Source organism: Seriola lalandi, unplaced genomic scaffold, assembly GCF_002814215.2.
Source record: "Seriola lalandi dorsalis isolate HSWRI2012SDOR001 ecotype SW California unplaced genomic scaffold, Sedor1 jcf7180002054970, whole genome shotgun sequence".
Lineage (NCBI taxonomy): Eukaryota > Metazoa > Chordata > Actinopteri > Carangiformes > Carangidae > Seriola > Seriola lalandi.
The window spans coordinates 234,749-235,715 of NW_019525521.1; the positions used below are offsets into that span (position 1 = coordinate 234,749).

General features: G+C 59.4%; 1 pseudogene; it reads left to right on the forward strand.

Moving 5' to 3' along the window:
• Positions 1-226: 226 nt before the first annotated feature.
• LOC111646387 (pancreas transcription factor 1 subunit alpha pseudogene) overlaps positions 227-967 on the forward strand; it is a 1,287-nt pseudogene continuing 546 nt past the window's right edge.

Genomic DNA, 967 nt, shown 5'->3' on the forward strand with positions numbered 1-967 from the left:
GTGGGGGGTTGGGGGGCGTGGCGTTCTGCGGATTATCTCGAGGTGCGCCTCGCGGACCGAGCTGTGATTGGTTGGCCCTCCTGGCAAACGGCACGCGACTATGGATGTCGCTATAAAGAACCCTCGCGTGCCGGTTCTCAACCCAAACTCAAGTGTTGACCGCGAGCGGCGAACACAGAGCAAAGAAAGAAGAGAACACTTGGTCTTTGTTGGCGCCACAACAGAGATGGACTCTGTGCTGGACCCGTTCTCCGGACTGGACTCGTTCTCCTCCCCTCCCTACTTCGACGATGACGAGTTTTTCACCGACCAGTCCTCGCGGGACGGACACTTGGACACTGATGACTTTCTGGACGACGACGTGGACTTCCTCACCAGTCACTTCCAAGACTACTACTGCAAAGACGGCGACGGCAGAGCGGCGCCGCACGACGCAGACTACGACATCGGCGACTTGTCCTTCTCCTCCTCCTCCTCCACCTTCTCCTACGGCTGCGCCGACAGCACCCCGGACCTGTCCCCGCGTACGGGCCACCACGGCGGGCCGCTGCTGAAGCGCAGGAGGCGGATGAGGTCCGAGATGGAGATGCAGCAGCTGAGGCAGGCGGCCAACGTGCGCGAGCGGCGGCGGATGCAGTCCATCAACGACGCGTTCGAGGGGCTGCGCTCCCACATCCCCACCCTGCCCTACGAGAAGAGGCTGTCCAAGGTGGACACGCTGCGGCTCGCGATCGGCTACATCAACTTCCTGGCCGAGCTCGTGCAGTCCGACCTGCCCATCAGAAACTCCAGCAGCGAGATGCACGCGCAGCCCAAGAAGGTCATCATCTGTCACAGAGGAACAAGTAGGTCCACTTCAGATCATTCCGCCACATTCAGACTTTATTATAGAGCATGTAATCCAGGATCTTCACACAGTCCGGGTCCACACATAAACTACTGACAGTGATGATGATGATGATGATGA